The sequence below is a fragment of the Microcaecilia unicolor genome, chromosome 8 (assembly GCF_901765095.1).
Source record: "Microcaecilia unicolor chromosome 8, aMicUni1.1, whole genome shotgun sequence".
NCBI classification, from domain to species: Eukaryota; Metazoa; Chordata; class Amphibia; order Gymnophiona; family Siphonopidae; genus Microcaecilia; species Microcaecilia unicolor.
The window spans coordinates 144,055,383-144,073,697 of NC_044038.1; the positions used below are offsets into that span (position 1 = coordinate 144,055,383).

At 39.7% G+C, this 18,315-nt stretch overlaps 1 pseudogene; it reads left to right on the forward strand.

Annotated features, from left to right (window-relative positions):
• Positions 1-15,246: 15,246 nt before the first annotated feature.
• The window catches only part of LOC115476834, a 557,863-nt pseudogene continuing 554,794 nt past the window's right edge, over positions 15,247-18,315 (forward strand).

The window sequence follows — 18,315 nt, forward strand, 5'->3', positions numbered from 1 at the left end:
GACCTCATACATTTCAAATTCTTACTGACCTCCTTCCAGTCTGCTCTTTTCCTTGCCAAACAGGACATCCAGTTGACAAACTCTCTTGGCTCAAACCCTCGACGCCTCTTCACTACTCTCAACTCTCTCCTCAAAGTGCCTTCTCCTCCAACTCCCCCCTCACTTTCTCCCAAGACTCTAGCTGAGTACTTCCACAATAAGGTCCACAAGATTAAACTTGAATTCTCAACTAGTTCACCCCCACCTCTCCCTCCCTTAGTCCATTCTCTCAACCCCCCAACCCCCACCTCCTTTTCTTCCTTTCCTGAAATCACTGAAGACAAAACTACACTCCTTCTCTCCTCCTCAAAACTGCTACTCTGACCCTATTCCCACTCATCTACTCAACACTATCTCACCCACTGTCATCCCTTTCATCTGTCATATCCTCAATCTTTCACTTTCCACTGCGACTGCTCCCGATGCCTTCAAATATGCCATAGTAACACCACTCCTAAAGAAACCTTCATTGGACCCTACCTGTCCCTCCAACTATTGCCCCATCTCCCTCCTCCCTTTCCTAACCAAGATGCTTGAACGTGCTGTTCACCATCATTGCCTGGACTTCCTATCATCTAAATCAATTCTTGATCCACTTCAATCTGGCTTTCGCCCCCGTCAGTCAACTGAAACAACGCTTACTAAAGTCTCCAACAACCTGCTCCAGGCCAGATCCAAAGGGTTTTATTCTATCCTCTTCCTGCTTGATCTATCTGCTGCTTTTGACACAGTCGATCACAGCTTACTCCTTGATACGCTATCCTCGCTTGGTTTTCAAGGCTCTGTTCTTTCTTGATTTTCTTCTTATCTCTCCAAACGTACTTTTAGCATATTCTCTGGTGGATCCTCCTCATCTTCTATCCCGCTGTCAGTTGGTGTACCTCAGGGATCTGTCCTGGGACCTCTACTCTTCTCCATCTATACTTCTTCACTTGGTACTCTGATCTCATCCCATGGTTTTCAGTATCATCTTTACGCCGATGACTCCCAGATCTACCTCTCTACACCAGAAATCTCAGCAGGCATCGAGGCCAAAGTTTCAGCATGCCTGTCTGACATTGCTGCCTGGATGTTTCACCGCCAAATGAAGCTAAACATGACCAAGACTGAGCTTCTTATCTTTCCACCTAAACCGACCTCTCCTCTCCCCCCTTTCTCTATTTCTGTGGATAATACACTCATCCTTCCCGTCTCATCAGCATGTAACTTTGGGGTCATCTTCGACTCCTCCCTCTCCTTCGCTTCACATATTCAACAGACTGCTAAAACCTGTCGTTTCTTCCTCTATAACATCACCAAAATTTGCCATTTCTTTTCTGAGTATGAAACCAGAACCCCCATCCACACTCTTATCACCTCCCGCTTAGACTACTGCAACTTTCTTCTCACAGGTCTCCCACTGAGCCATCTCTCTCCTCTTCAATCTGTTCAAAATTTTGCTGCACGACTAATATTCTGCCAGTGTTGTTATGCTCATAATAGCCCTCTCCTCAAGTCACTTTATTGGCTCCCTATCCGTTTCCGCATTCAGTTCAAACTCCTCTTACTGACTTACAAATGCATTCACTCTGCAGCTCCTCAGTACCTCTCCACTCTCATCTCTCCCTACACTCCTCCCTGGGAACTCCGTTCACTGGGCAAATCTCTCTTATCTGCACCCTTCTTCTCCACCACTAACTCCAGACTCCATTCCTTCTATCTTGCTGCACCGTATGCTTGGAATAAACTTCCTGAGCCGGTACACCAAGCCTCATCTCTGGCCATCTTCAAATCTAGGCTAAAAACCCACCTCTTCGATGCTGCTTTTAACTCCTAAACCTAAACCTTCAACTGTCCCCTATCCCTGATATGTCCTGTCTGTCCTAACCCTTATCCCTTACTTGTCCTGTCTGTCTGTCATAATTAGATTGTAAGCTCTATTGAGCAGGGACTGTCTCTCCATGTTCAAGTGTGAAGCGCTGCGTATGTCCGATAGCGCTATAGAAATGATAAGTAGTAGTAGTAGAATTTTATCTTTATCAGATGTCAACCTAACATATAGGGTTCCTTTAGCTGAAACAGAATCCTCTGAATCTGCCAGAAATTCTGCAAGATTCACAATCTCCCGAGTCATTAAAATATCCAGATCCATTTCTTCCCCTCCTCCTTAGGGTCCCAACATTTAGATGGTATATGGAACACTGATCATAGGACAATTGGTCATACCTGCTTGGCCAAAGGACAGTTGGTCATAGGGTCTTCAATCACAGTGCCTTTTGGTCCAAGGATTTTGTGGTCATATGTATGCTGGACACATCTACTATTGGACATAAGACCATTAAGTCACTGATATATTGGTCGCAAGGACTTATTTTCAGGAAGAACTTTATTTTTATAGATTTAATATTGTTACATGGGTTTCAAAGGCTAGTAGGGATTAGGCTATTTCTTTGGTCTTAGTCCAATAAATCTCCTTTATGTAAATTGTTATTGTCTTTGAAGTCTTTCAGAAGTACTGATAAGGTACACATTGTTATGGATGGGTCACAAGGACAATACAGTCTGGATCTCAGTGCTTGATATTGCAACTTATAGAGGGGCATAATCGAACAGAAACGCCTATCTCCATGGGCGTTTATCTCCGAGAACGGGTCCGTGAAGGGGCGGAGTGAACCGTATGTTCAAAACAAAATAGACGCCCATGTTTTATTCGCCAAGGTGTGAGCTGGGCGTTTTTGCTTTTCACCGATAATGGAAAATGAAATCGCCCAGCTCAAAAACGAATAAATCCAAGGCATTTGTTCGTGGGAGGGGCCAGGATTCATAGTGCACTGGTCCCCCTCACATGCCAGGACACCAACCGGGCACCCTAGGGGGCACTTTTACAAAAACAAAAAAAAAGGTAAAGAGCTCCCAGGTGCATAGCACCCTTCCCTTGGTGTTGAGCCCCCCAAATCCCCCTCAAAACCCACTGCCCACAAGTCTACACCATTACTATAGCCCTAAGAGGTGAAGGGGGGCACCTACATGTGGGTACAGTGGGTTTGGGGGGGTTGGACGACTAGTAGCATTAAGCAGCACAATTGTAACAGGTAGGGGGGGGATGGGCCTGGGTCCACCTGCCTGATGTCCACTGCACCCCCTAACAACTGCTCCAGGGACCTGCATACTGCTGCTTGGGAGGAGGGTATGACATTTGAGGGTGAAAGTAAAAAGTTGTGAAACATCATTTTTTTGTGGTGGGAGGGGGTTAGTGACCACTGGGGGAGTCAGGGGAGGTCATCCCCGACTCCCTCTGGGGGTCATCTGGTCATTTAGGGCACTTTTTGGGGCCTTATTCGTGAAAAAACAGGGTCCAGGAAAAGTGCCCTAAATTCTAGCTACAAACGCATCCATTATCGGCGAAAGGCGCCCATCTCTGTTCGGGTGATAATCACGCCCCAGTTCCGCCTTCACCACGCCTCCGACACGCCCCCGTCAACTTTGTCCGCATCCGCGACGGAGTGCAGTTGAAAGCGTCCAAAGTTCGGCTTTCGATTATACCGCTTTATTTGTTTTTGTGAGAAAAACGCCCATCTCCCGATTTAGGTCGGAACATGGGCGTTTTTCTCGTTCGATTATAAGCTGGCTAGTCTTCCAAATCTGAACAGGTCTTCCCAAAGTAGAGAAACTGAGAAAAAGGTAGACTCTTTTTTAAGGCTGGTGGGTGACAGCTCTTAAAATCCAAAAAGGTGTTCTGATCCATTTCATTCTTAGTCTCAAAGCTCACATTAGGGTGTACAGAAAAGCAGTCTCCACAGGATGACAGGTTAGCACAAATTTAATGTAATATAACAGGCACGGGTATAAGTTTTAAGCCATCTATCTTAAAAGGTCTTCATAAACAAATTCACTACCGATAGAGCCATTGTGGCACCCATTGTCATATCCGAGTTCTGTTTGATCTCCAAAATGAGAGACTGTTACAAAGGGGTTATCCAGACAGAGTCGTTAACAAGCATGATATTTGGACAGAGATCTTTTGTTCCAAGAACATCAAGCCTCAGAACATGAGTGGACACCAACATGTATTCTAAGATATTCTACTGGGATTGGCAAAACTGTCACTGCTCTCAGGAAACATTGGGAACTTTTCAAAATACATGAGGTTTTTGAGCAAAAGATCTAAGTATTGCTTACAGTAGGAATTGTAATTTCAAAGAAATTTTAAGTCCAGCAGACTATAGTTTGGACAATGATAGATCACCATTCTCTGGTAGACATCACAAGTGTGACAAATGTAAAACATATGAAATAACGGTGGATTTATTTGTATATTTTGTGTATCCAGGTACTGGTCAAAAATTTAAGTTGAAGTACTTTCAAGAAACTCCAAAGCATTTCTTCTGACAGCTCAAGTCTTACTAAACGGAAACGGCCACTTAAACCTGGAATGCTTTCAGGCAAATCAAAAAATGACAGGCTTCTTAAAAGTATGTGACGTCAAATGCCAATACGTGCTCAGCCAATCAGGGGAATGGAGTCAAAAAAAGTGAAACCATTCAATTTGAGAGTTTAAACCCTCAGGCTCCAGTGAATGCAGCGTGTAAATCCAATGCTGCTCTTTTTGTAACAACAATTTTCGAATGTCCCCCCCTCTTTTGAGAGGCTGTATTTGCTGCAAAATAAAACACCACTTGAGCTGTCAGAAGAGGTGCTTTGGAGTTTCTTGAAATCTAAGTACCTTCTTCATAGAACTGTGTTAGGTTGAAATCACATTACCAATATTCGTAAGTGCATTTTGATGCACTTATGAATATTGGTAATGTGATGTGCTTTCTATCTTTATCTACCGAAGGTTTTTTCAGCCAATGATGAATTGCAGATCGTTCACAATCCTTTCAGTTCTATACGATCTCCCAATCTGGAGCTCTTTGAGGTTTTTTCCTTCCAATATCTAAATTATTTGGCACTGTTAGTGTGGGACATCTAAGCTTTCTTCTTTTTTGCATAAGGGATCTTTTTTGTGGGTTTTTTTGTGTTTGAGCTTGTTGGTTTTGATCCCTTTTCCACTGTGTTTTGGTATAGTTGGTTCAGTATTTTTTTCATGCTGAATTTTTTCATTCTGTTACCTTTTTTTATTTTTGTTTTCCTGTGTGTTTTTGCATTATGTTTTCAGAAATTTTATTTATTTTTTTGTTTTCACCCCCTCCGACTAGTTTGCAACTCTCTTCTCAGTCTTTGACAGATGTTGTTTGACATGGTGTGGCACTGAATTGGATGGATTGTTCTGTTCATTAACATATAAGTATTTTACATTTTCCTTCATGATGTCAGTACATCATTGTGTTTTCTTTAAATGTCAAGAGGTGTGGCTTCCTGTCCTTTCAATCCTCCACATCTTTCTGACAAGTGTTGCGGCTTGAAGTTGTAAGTACTTGTACTAAGTTGCAGGACTTTTTTTACATTTCATGAACTAATCTTGAGCACTAGTAGTGATTTAGATTTTTTGTTAACATTGAGGATTTTCCTGCTGTTGTAAGGAGTCTTGCTTATTTTTTCTTTCTTATAGTTTAATGTTCAGTGACCTGGTTTAAAAATTGGGCCCAGAAGCTCTCCTTGTAGTTGGCTTTGGAAACTCTGCTACCTTCAGTGCTGTGCCCTTTTGGGCATTCATTTAAGTACTGGGGTTGCTGATTTTGAACTTTAAATGAGCATACATTTTGTTTCTAAAGTTTTTGTTTCCTAAAAATGTTGATTATCATTTAAATAAAATTAAAAGATTAATCCAATTGTAGGAGGCAAACGATTAGTATGTATGAGGTGCTGCAGATCTGGAATAGCTGTGTGCTATAGGAGATCACATAGCTGTCTTATTTGCTTGATGATGTCTCCTATCTGGATTTAGTTTGGTAAGTTTTGTTGGGCAGTTTTGTTTGTATAGCCCCAGATATTTTCACCACTTTTGCTCAGTTTGGATATTCCTTTTGACCGTTATTAATTTTAAGTTTTGGGACTCTACCGGGTACTTGTGACCTGCAATGGCCATTGTTGTAAATAGGATACTGAGCTAGGTGGACCTTTGGTCTGACCCAGGAAGGCAACTCTTTATGCTCTTATGGAAAAGGCAGATAATGGATCGGAGATGCCAGTGATAATGTGAATGGAAGCTGATATTGATTGTCTTGGACAAAGAATCCTAAAGAGAGGCATATTCATAATAAAGGATCAATTGTGAAATAAATAAAATGAAGAAATAGATGTATTAGATAGAATTTATGGGCTTTGGAAGAGTGTTGATGTGAGAAGGATTAGTGCTTAGTTATAAGAACATGAAACATGAAAATAAACAAGGACATCTGAGATTTGTGAAGCTGGTTGGTACCTGGAAGATCATTATACCTCCCAGGTCAGAAAAAGTGATAAAAGGAGTGTGTCAGTGGATTGCAAAATTTCCTATAAGCAATGTGGGAGGGTCTTCCACAAGAGGGGTGACGTATCAGCTGGTTTACTGGTTGCAAATGTGCAAGTAGTGGCTAAACAAGGGAAGTGCCCACATATGTAATGAACATAATTACTCATCATATTAAACTGAGTCATAGGTTTTGAAACTTAAGTTTTACATTTGCTTGTGCTCCAATGGTTTGTTGGTCCAATGGTTGGGGCCAGATTGAATGGCACCAGATATATGCTTATATGTTTATGTTTTTAGCCTTTCTGTTGTTCTATTCCTAAGGTAAATCTTAAACTCATATCTAATTAGGGGATTAGTTGTTTTACCACAGGGGTCATCAACCTGCAGTAGCCCAACATTGAAGGTTACTGACTCACATAGTAGATGAAAAACACTGCTTGTGAGCCAACAGTATTATTCTACAGACCCAGAAACATGACCCCTAGCAGTACTACCAAGAGACTACCGCTAGGGGGTCACTGGTGCCATTTTGAATCTGGTGCCAGCCTACTCCACTAGACAGCAGGGATGTTGGTGATAGGCCTGAGGGGGGGGGGGGATGATCTTGTAGGATGTTGGAGGGTCCTTAGTGATTGGGTGCAGCTTTCTGTGTGTGTTTAGGGGGTTGTGATGGGGGATCTTGACAGTGGGGTTTGTAATCGGGGGTCTTGTCCTCGGGGTGCTGTATGGTCATGGTATGATCAGTGCTAAACAAAGCTAACCCTAGCTTTGTTTAGCACTGATCTCTTTAAGATGCAGCTCATGAGCTGGGATTATTTTACTGGCTATAATGTGTAAATATTTTGCCCCTATTTTGTGGGGAAGAAATATTTTTTCACAAACATAGTAAATGACGGCAGATAAAAACCTGTACGGTCCAGCCAGTCTGCCCACAAGATAAACTCATTTTACATGGTATGTGATACTTTATATGTATACCCGAGTTTGATTTGTTTTTGCCTTTCTCAGGGCACAGACCATAGAAGTCTGCCCAGTACTATTTTTGTACTAAGTTCCAAAGTTAACATCGAAGCCCCTTAAAATTTACACTCCAGCCCATCCCTATCTATTCAGTCACGATCAGTCTGCCAGCTCCTGTTTTGTTTCCAATTACCAGCATCGCCACCCAATCTCCGCTAAGATTCCATGGAACCATTCCTTCTAAACAGGATTCCTTTGTGTTTATCCCACACATGTTTGAATTCCATTTCTGTTTTCTCCTCCACCACCTCCCGGCAGGAGGGCATTCCACATATCCACCACCCTCTCCATGAAAAAATACTTCCTAATGCCCTTAACCTTTAAAGGGTAATAAATGCCTGAAATACCCCTCACTCCCAGAAGAGGTGATAAAAGTAGCAGAATTCAAAAAAGTAAGGGATAAACAAAGAAGACCCAGCAAAAAGAGAATGATAATGAGGCAGCACTAGGATAACCTGCAAGAAGCAGAGGTTCAGCCCAACCTACACTGCAAGGCATGCACTGTGCCTCTAAGAAGGCATTGGGATTAAAGGGCAGAAGGCATGAGATAATATACACAGAGTGGCAGTTTATAACTTTAACTACCTTGATGGGCAGACTAGATGGGGCCATTTTTGTATTTATATTCACTAAGTAATTGTTGTATTCTAAAATATGGTGGCAGGAAGATAATATTAGTTACCTTGTAGCTATGTAGAGATAATACAGGTGCAAGCTTTCAGGGCTACAACGGCTTCTTTCTCGCGCATTGAAGAGGCAGATGTTATCGTCAAAGTAAGCATTAACGTGTTTTCTTGTTTTAGGTTCATAAAACATCTGAGAAGTTATAGTTACTACTCTATCACAAAATGCTTCATAAAAGATATTGGATTGTACGCCACGTTGCTGCAGGACACTGGTTTAACAACATTTTATACAAAAGCAGAACCTTGACAGATAATTCCCTCTATATCTAGACATTCTAGCTCACTGTTTGCTTTTCAAATATTTTTGAATCACCAAGGTATTAATAAGCTTTGGAACCCATTCAGTAAGTTACTGGATCGGATTGCCTAACTCGTTCTTTCTCGTTTTCTTTTGGTATCAGAGATGTACATTCTGGCTGGAACGCTGTGTGTCGCTGTTGGCCGTAGATGTGTTTCATTGTTTCATGCTGAGATTTATGGAATCTTTTACAGAACAAAGGATGATGGGCAAACAGCTAAGAGCCAGCCGCCATGCTGACATTTTTAGTTCATGGCTGTAATTCATTTTGGAATTCATTCTCAACCCTTTTGTTTCAGACCATGTAAAGAATCTTTCTGTTTTCCTCGCTGGATGAAAGCATAATGAAACGTCATCGCTTCAAAAGGAAATATTTGAGTCTAAGGACAGGAATATTTACCACACGAAAGGTACTATTTTGCTATCTGCACCTCTGTCTTTGATGTGTTTTATTTTTTCTTTGTAATCAGGTACATTTCAGTCCTTGAGAACATGCAACTGGAATTTTGGGGAAAATTCTGTCTGAAGATCTGAGCCTAGACGTCAAGAAGCTGTCAAATAGGTTGAAACGTGCTGTTTTCAGGTCCAATATACAGTACTTCGGTATCAAAAACAACAATATAATTGGAAAAAATAGATAAGATAAAACCTGAAGGCAAACTACTCTTTGCCTGCTCAGCGTCCTGGCTGTTACCAAAGACCCTATTAATTGTATTTGTAATACCGATGGAAATTCGGGATGTTAGTGTTCGTTTTCTTTATTTTTTTTTTCTAAGGGTCAAAACAGCTTGATTGTCTGTAAAGCCGGATTCTTGCTGCTCCCTCGAGGGCGATCAGGAGGCTGATACTACAAGACCTTTTATGATGTTTTTGTAGATTGGCTATGAGCCCGTTTCGCTTAAAGGTCGGTTAGTATATGAGTAATGAAAATGTCTCAGAATGTGGAATTTATACAATTACAGCGTTTGAAGGTGGAAATCTACATTTACCTTGAACTGCAAAAATTGTTTTTTCAACTGACACCGACGTCAGCTAATCGGCCCTTAATGGATGGGGAAACGGGACACGTGGCCCTGGAAGAGACGGTATTATAGGTTCTGGAGTTATCTCCGACTGCCAAATTTTGCAGAGTAGCACTTTGTGACCCAACGAGAAATTTGATGGACAGTCGCTAGAAAACGTTCCTACTTTTGTTCAGTTGTCTACAGAATATTCTTGAAAGAATATGCATCTCAAGATGCTATATAGGGTTTGTGGTCAACCCTACTCATCTGGATAAGGCTTAAAATGACGAAGTGGCATATTTCCATAGCTAAAATGTTCTAGAAATGTAAAGGTAACACTTCAATTGAAAAACGAAAATCTAAGAAGGTAGATAGGTTTAAGAGAAATTAGAAATTTATTGGCTGTTTATATATATGAAACGGATGGAGGAATGATTGATTGAAAGATTTAGGATTTATTTGAAATTGCATTAGCAAACCACAAGTAACAAACAGTTACAGAAAATAAAAAGGATAAGTGTAACTATGGTCAAAGCCAAGAAGTCAGGAAACAGCAACTGGTGGAAAGTATCAAGGAAATTAAATTGATTGGAGGAACAATCCAATAAGTATGAATGGTGGACAGTACAGAAGCCACTGAAAGAAGAGACAATTCCGGGAAATAAGATTAAAGGTCTAAATAGAACTGGAAGGACAAGGCAAAGAGGGTTAAACGAATGAAAAGGGGCATGGAAGAGACTATAGAAAAAAGAAGATAAGGTAGAAGAAGTGTGAAAAGTGAAAGGTTTTGAAAATAAAGGACTATCTATAATGTGGTAACATGAAATGAATTGGGCCAACAGATTATGAACAGAGACAGATAAATATCATGTACAGAAGCAAAAACAAAAATTTAATTGGCATTAAAAGGGAGAAGACAACTGTTGTTATCTAAACTTTAGTTTAGATGATGATCAGCTATTTAGAGCTAGACCAGGGGTTACTATAGAAGCATTACTTGCTGAACAGATTTGATACATTTGGGCTTTGCCAGCACTCACTTCACTCCCTCCTGGAACATCATGGGGAACTTTTAAACATAAGGAAAACGCAGTTCAAAAATTAGGTCATGCTGTTTTGATTAAGGATAGGCTGATTATGCATCAAACATTGGAAGCCTTGGAGAATTATGAATGTGATTTAAATCTGTGTTGCCTTAATTTCCCAAAATTTCCAGTCTTGACACCTATAAATATGTATAGAACATATTTAATGAAGATACTGCAGATCTCCAGAGAACCTTTGCCACCTATTTTAAGAACATATTATGTGGACTGGCACAGTTTCTGACCAACAAGAAGCAAGAAAACTAGGGATAGTTTTGACCTTTCTGGCTTTCTGGACAAGCCAGAGTCCTGTGATATCTAAAGCTACTTTAAATGCTTCTTTTGCCTTCACACCAGATAGAAACTGGATCTTAAAACTGCATTTTTATTATAAGGACAATGTTTTCCTGGGCCGGAAGGTTTGATATTTTCTGACCTCTGCAAAGCTACTCTGCTTAGGTGAAAGGCCTCTTAAGATGCAGTTTTTGCAATGGGAGGGTCATTTTTCGTAAAGTTTCCATGTAAAGATTTTGTAAAGACTGAGGCTAAGAGTTTTGTATTTTTGGACCTTGACAATTTAAGAATTTTCTGGAAGCATAGACGAAAGCTGTGTGTTGTGCTGAATGTTGCTGCTCCCATTTTTTGAATTTTCAGTTTTTCACAGTGTCACCCTACCCTTTTGAAATTTTGTCTTGCTTTGACAATTGAGAGGCTCTTGTTAACAAATATGAAGGGAGTCTGATGGGACAAGACATTGATTTATGATGACTTATTTCTTTAAATGTCAATGTCTCAGTAATGGTACAAAACTATTTAATCTAACAAAGAGGTGATCTCCCTACTTTCTAGATATTAATGTCTTCAGTAATCCCATTAAAATGAAGAAGAATCTGGATTTTTTTTGCAGAAAGAGAAGCCTATATATTATTGTTGTGGGAAACACGCCTTAATTATAAGGAGTCCTTCAAATTGAAACAGAAAGAAACAAAACAAGAATTTGATAGGTTAGAAAGGGATCTGAATGATTTGGAACAGTACCGCTGCAGCTGCTTAAGGCAAAGTATAAATGTAACTTCATCTTACATCAACAAGAATGCATGGCACTTTTTAACCAGAATGCCACATAGCCCAGTATCTTAAGAATACACGTAATAAAAGCAAGCAGATTTGCTCAATTTCACTCAAAGATGGAAGTAGGTTGGTGATGAATATAGATATAGTTGGTATGTTTCAAAAATTCTATGAAGAGCTCTATATAATGCAAAGATCTCTGGACAGTAATGTCTGATGGAATAGTATTTCACCCTCGCATAATGGAAGCCCAACAGGCAAAACAAGAGAAAGACTTAATGGAGGATGAGATCCAGTGGGTCTTTAATCTATGCCAAGCATGGGAAGACCCCTGGACTAGATGGATATTGTGCAGAATTTTATGTTTTCAGCATGGCTGGCACCAAAATTAGTAGAATTATACAATTTGCTTTTGAATATGAATATGAGGGTTAGGCTCATTTGTGGAAGTTCAGATTGTTGTAATTGAGAAGTTGGGAAGATACCCTGGTCAGTAATTATCACCCCATTTCCTTTATTAACATTGATTGTCAAATATATGTTAACGTTCTGGCCTTTCAGAGAGGTGATGGCTTTGATTATACATTATGACATACAGTAATGGGAAGTCTTTTTGTGATATTCTGGGCCTGATGAATAACACCTCTCAACCACTAGTAGCATAATCTTATATGTGAAGAAGGGTCTTTGATGAGATTGACTGGGACTTTTAGTTTGGATTGGGTTTTGACATTATTGAAAACATTTGTTTACTGTACCTGCAACTACTGCACCTTATATATGGCTAATATCTCCTTTCTAACCTTGTAGTGCTGCCCTCATCCCTGCTCCTTTTTAATACTGTGCTTGAACCACTGAATTTTTGTGATGTTCTTGTGGACTAATAAGCCCCCAGAATTGTGTTGGTGTGTGTGGGGGGAGGAGGATGAACTTCCTGGATTTTGAAAATTATCAAACATTCTGCATAATTTGTGGCTATGAATACTTTTTTTTAAGCATAAAATGCAGGATAGTCCAATATGACTGAGGATGGAAAATGACTTGATATCACTAATTCTGCTCTCACTAGCATCAGAAATTTGTCTTCCCTGGGTATATATAGATTATATGGTGCTTTAAATAACCACAAGTGCTTTGATGATACATGCCAAGGCTGTAGATTCTTCCTCTAGCTTATTCAAAAGCATGCCAATATGGTTTATTCCTAGAATAGAGACAGGACAAAATGGAGGCAGCAGGAATATGGAGTCTAGAACAACTAATTGGACAACATAATTGGAGGGAAATATGATTAACCTCAAAAGGAATGTTCTTTTCCCTTGGGAAGCCCTTTATCAATACTTAGCTTGAAGGCTAAACAGGTTACTGTTGGTGAATATAAAGGGAAATCGGGAACTAATGAACGAATGCCTGAAGTCAGGAAGGTAGCCTGAAAACGTTCTTCCATGTTTAAAGATAAATTGGGCTTGGGGTTCAGTTGTTATGAGAAAAGAACTTGAGGGCACCAATTACCTAGTAAGGACTGAGAAACAATTCTGAAACTCTCACATACAGATTTTGCTATCTGCATCTTAACTTTATTTTATAGTGCATCATGCATTGTGGACCTCTTGTTAAGATTTCTAGTTGTGATTGCACAGTGTCTAGCAATTGCTGTCCTTTCTGATGACCTAAATATATTATCCCATTTAGTGGGTTTTTAACCCTAATATAGTGATTTTATTTTGTGTGTGTGTGTGTGTGTGTATGGGGGGGGGGGGGGGGGGGGGGGGTATGGAAACAACTCTGTGCCATTTTCCACATTCAAGAACCCTTAACATATACAATTGTCATATGGAAGACCTTTGCCTTGCAAACCCCATTGACCAAATTTAATACTATTTATTTACATATTAATGTCCCTTGCCTTAAAAATTATTTTGCTAAACTACAAGGATAATATAAGACTACATATGTAGTATCACATCATACCTTATGCTATAAGTTTATCTTGTTGGGCAGGCTGGATGAACCTTACAGGTCTTTATCTGCCATCATCTACTATGTGACTAGGTTAAGACTAGACATCCATGCGTGGTGGAATCTTGTGTATGGCACTCATAAATATGAACTGGCAGATGCTGAGAAGAGACGAAATGTAACCAATTTGATCCTCCCTGGGCCAATTTGTTCAAGAACTGTAATGAGGTTGTATGTTTAAAACTGCAGGTGCTTTAGAGTTGATGGATATGTGTTTATGTTGCTCTGTAGTTTTGGACATTTAGGTGCTTACTGCAGCAAAAATGGCTTACTGCAGGGTGATCTGAGGTATCTCATGGTAAATTTTGAATGTGCATATGCTACCTGTGCGCTAAGCAATAAAATTAATTTTTTAGCACTGGGGGGCAAGTCTGGAGGTAGAGAGTTGATGTGTTCTGCACTAATCAGTTAGCACAGCTACACTGCTGTGTGCTAACCAATTTTCGCACGAGCCCTTACTGCCTACATAATGGGTGGTGTTAAGGGCTTACATGCTAATGGGAAAATTAGTGTATTGACCATTAATAAAGAAATAGAAAAATTGGTCATTTTACTCTGGTGATACAAATGACCCATGTAAGGAAGCTGTAAGGTGACTTTTTACTGCAATTTGGTACAAGGACATCTTAATATAGATACTTGAACGTTTTAAAATAGAAAAATGTGAAAAAAAGAAAAGTGTGCATATGGCATATTTATTTATTTGGATTTTGCTCACACCTTTTTCAGTAGTAGCTCATGGTGAGTTACATTCAGGTACACTGGGTATTTCTCTGTCCCTTGAGGGCTCACAATCTAACTTTGTACCTGAGGGTTAGGTGACTTGCCCAAGATTACAAGGAGCAGCAGTGGTATTTGAACCAGCCACATCTAGATGTCAAGACTGGTGCTCTAACCACTAGGCTACTCCTCCAGTCCCTATTGATATTTTAGATATTTATAGTTCCAAAATGGATGCCCCTGCCACACATAATTGGCTCGTAAATGTGCATTTTTACATGTATTTTAGAACAGACTCTACATCAGCAGATCCAGTTGTAAAATGCTAACAGAATTTGAGAGGTTTCAAGTTTAATTAATTGCACTTCGTATTTCTTGAAAATCTTCTACTTTGTAATATACTATTGCCAGACACATTTCTCTGAATCTTCAAGACATTTCTGAACATATACTTCTATGGAAAAGTATTCAGGCCATGAAAGCACTGTTGTAATCTTCTGTCACCCTTTCTTTTGCACAGATTAGAAACTCTGTTGCAACTGTTTGAATTATTCTTTATACACCTGCATTAGTTTAACAGCTCCTGTACTGCCAATAAAAGTAAAACAATGCTCTGAAGTGCAGCAATATTGTAACAGAATGACTGAAAGCCAGTTTTCAGAATTGTTCTGTTCCTGTCTGTTGAGACACTGGGTGGCGCTATTGGACAAGCTGCTATTGAAACGTCCCAAAACTCTATCTTCATCCTTACTTGCTCTAAGAGGAAGAATTGGAATAGTCGAGCGTTCAAATACTCAGCTAAAATTAAGATAAACTTAAAAATTCTTAGAATTATTATATTTCATGCAAAAGAATTCAACAGCCCTCCTTTGGTGATATGAGCTGTAGCCGGGATTTTTTGCAGGCCCGTAGGTTTGTCTGGTATTTGAGAATGGCGTACAAAATGGAGACCAACCTCGCCGAAAGGCAAGTTGTGATTGTCTTTATTTTTCTTTGTGTTGGACAAGGTACAGTTTCTGCATCATTCAAGTATTCTATAACTGAAGAAATGGAGATCGGGTCCTTTGTGACTAACATAGCAAATGATCTAAAATTGGATTTCAGAAAACTAGCTAGTCGCAAGGCTCGAATAATGTCGGAAAGTAGCACGCAGTATTTTCAGTTGAATATAAATTCTGGAGATTTAGCAATTAAGGAAAGAATAGACCGGGACGAGTTATGCGGACGTCTTATTCCTTGTGTGCTAAACTTCGAATTTCTTTTAGAAAACCCCGTCCAGTTTCACCGAGCTGAGGTGCATATACAGGATATCAACGACAATCCCCCCATTTTCTCTAATAAACAGATGGTTTTAAAAATTCAAGAATTGTCTCAACCAAACACTCGCTTTACGCTGGAAAGAGCGCTGGATCCAGATGTAGGAATTAACAGTGTCCAAAATTACATAATCGCTGCAAACAAACATTTTCAGCTGGATGTTCACAATGGCAGTGATGGTAGCAAGTATGCAGAGCTTGTGCTGGAGAAGCAGTTAGATCATGAGGAACAGCATGAAGTTAATTTAGTACTCTTTGCAATAGATGGAGGTCAGCCCCCGAAATCCGGCACCGCTCAGATAAAGATTTTAGTTCAGGACGCAAATGATAATTTCCCTCAGTTCAGCCAATCAGTGTATAAGGTTCAGTTAAAGGAAAACACTGCTCGGAATACTTTGATGTTCAAAACTGAAGCTAGTGACCTGGATCAGGGCTCACTTGGAGAAATAACCTATTCATTCAGCCAGGTATCTGAAAAAGTTCTTAAACTCTTTAAATTAAACCAATCTACTGGTGAAATCACTGTCCAGGGTTCCATTGATTTTGAAGAAACAAGAGCACACGAGATAAACATTCAAGCAACAGATGGGGGAGGGTTATCTGCCCATTCTAAAGTCATTGTTGAAATTCTGGATGTTAATGACAATTCACCTGAAGTGACAATTACATCAGTTGTTAGTCCAATTTCAGAAGATTCTTTGCCAGGAACAGTGATCGCTGTTCTAAATGTAAGAGATCGAGACTCTAAAGAAATGGAAAAACTGTTTGTTTCAATCGAAGGCATCACACCTTTCTCCTTAAAATCAAGTTTCAAGAATTATTATTCTCTGGTCACGGAAATTCCTTTAGACCGAGAGAAAGTATCAGAGTACATCATAACCATCATTGCAATGGATTGCGGATCTCCAAGTCTAACTAGCCAGGAAACAGTCAGGGTGCAAGTGTCAGATGTTAATGACAACCCTCCTCTGTTTAGCCAGAATTCGTACACCATCTATGTTAATGAAAACAACAATCCATCGTTGTTGGTTGGCACTTTAAATGCTGTCGATTTAGACTACGAACAAAACGCAAAAGTTACCTATTTTTTACACCCCGATCAAATAGGTGAGATTCCCGTGACCTCTTTTGTTTCTATCAATCCCGAAAATGGAAACCTATATGCTCTACAGTCTTTAGACTATGAAAAGATCCAAGATTTTCGGATGATTGTGAAAGCCACAGATGGAGGCTCCCCTTCATTAAGCAGTAATGTTACCGTTCAATTTCATGTAATTGATGAGAATGACAATCCCCCCATCATTCTATATCCTGTACAGGACGGCGCTTCTCTTTCTAGTGACCTGGTACCCAGATCAGCGCTTGCTGACTATCTGGTCACTAGGTGGTGGCGGTAGATGGAGATTCGGGGTCAGAACGCCTGGCTCTCTTACCAGCTACAAAAAATCCACAGATCCCAGTCTATTTAATATAGTTGAACATAACGGAGAAATAAGGACCAGCAGACCAATAACGAACGAGAAATACGAAGCAAAAACTTGTCATCCTTGTTCGAGATAATGGGAAACCATCTTTATCCTCCACTACAATAGTAAATATACTTCTGGTTGATGGATTTTCAGACCATACATGCAATTCCCGGATTTACATAGTGACGATGCAAAAGGTATATCTAACTTTGTATTGGTGATCGCATTAGTTTTGATTTCAGTTATTTTTCCTTGTTTTCGGTGACGTGGTTTATCGTTCTCAGATAATTACAAAACGAAGATCGCAAGAGAAATATATTCCAGCCACTGGGAACTTCTACGGGGATAGCGATACACCCAATAATTTAATTGATTTAAGTGGAACTGGTACTCTCTCTCAGTCTTACCGTTATGAGGTGTGCTTAACAACAGAATCGGGTGGTAGCGAATTTAAATTTCTTCGACCCTTATTACCAAATTTTCCTAATCACAGAGGAACTGTTGAGGTAAACGCTGGGAAGCAACCCTAAACGCTCAACCTCTTTCTAATCCACTGGATCATCAAGATTCTTCCATTGAGGTGAGCAAACATTTGTTTAGATTGACCGTACTTTGGTGCACCTCTTTAAAGAGATTCTGTAATTAGGCTATAGTAAAGGATGAGGTGACCTTTTAAAGTTAATTTGATGTACTAAGGTGTGAAAAAGAATATTTAGTTGTACACAAAAGTTATGAAATAAATTAATATTTATTTTACATTAAGAAAATCTCTTGGGGATATGACCATTAAAGAATGAGTTACCTGTCTTACATAGTTTCTTCACTGTGCTAGGATGACTTTCCAGTCAAGAATATGAATCATAGTTTTCTGGGCTTCTCACCTATGTAAAAAATTCAGAAAGGCACCTATTTAAGTCTACTTTATAAAGAAACATTAGCATCTCTGTGACTTTAAAAATAGACACCCAGATTCACCTGAGACATCCAGAAGGTGCCTATTTTAACACTAGTTCATAAAGAACATAGGCACCTCTGTGACTTTATAAACTAGGCACCCAGATTCATCCCCAATAGTACACAACTGCTGATGCACTAATTACACACCTCCTCCAAAAGTTGTGTAAAATTGTGCATTTACTCTACATGTGTGGATGCATATCTTAATGAAGAGTGTGTGATTTTGTCGTATGTGTTTAACAAGCTGAAGTCTTCCTA